The sequence below is a fragment of the Citrus clementina genome, unplaced genomic scaffold (genome assembly GCF_000493195.1).
Source record: "Citrus clementina cultivar Clemenules unplaced genomic scaffold, Citrus_clementina_v1.0 scaffold_9, whole genome shotgun sequence".
Taxonomy (NCBI): domain Eukaryota; kingdom Viridiplantae; phylum Streptophyta; class Magnoliopsida; order Sapindales; family Rutaceae; genus Citrus; species Citrus x clementina.
In genome coordinates, this window is record NW_006261964.1 from 9689193 (window position 1) to 9689718 (window position 526).

General features: G+C 40.9%; 1 non-coding gene across 1 annotated transcript; it reads left to right on the top strand.

Annotated features, from left to right (window-relative positions):
- Nucleotides 1-107, top strand: LOC112095474. Its single transcript, XR_002903845.1, has one exon. It is a non-coding gene; the product is annotated as a small nucleolar RNA R71 (small nucleolar RNA).
- Nucleotides 108-526: the final 419 nt, after the last annotated feature.

The window sequence follows — 526 nt, forward strand, 5'->3', positions numbered from 1 at the left end:
ATTTGATGCTGAGGACAACTGGCACACAATTGTTTGAATCGCTCCCAATACTCATACAAAGTCTCCCCAGGAAGTTGTCTGATCCCACAAATATCTTTTCTGATGTTGGCAGCTCTTGAAGCAGGAAAGTACTTCTCGAGGAACTGCTTCTTCAAACCATTCCACGTTGTAATCGATCCAGGAGGCAAGTAGTACAACCAATCTTTAGCTAGCCCATCTACAGAGAACGGAAAAGCATGCAGCTTAATCTGCTCTTCAGTCACGCCTTGTGGTCTCATACTTGAACACACAACATGAAACTCCTTAAGATGTTTATGAGGATCTTCACCTGCAAAACCATGAAACTTGGGTAATAAATGAATAAGACCAGACTTTAATTCAAAATTTACCTCCAAGTCTACATATTGAATGCAGAGTGGTTGTTGATTCAAGTCTGGTTCAGCTAACTCTCTAAGAGTTCTTTCTACAGGTGCAGGTCTATCCATCACTTGTTCTTCTGAATCGCTAGATGATTCAACTAAATCAG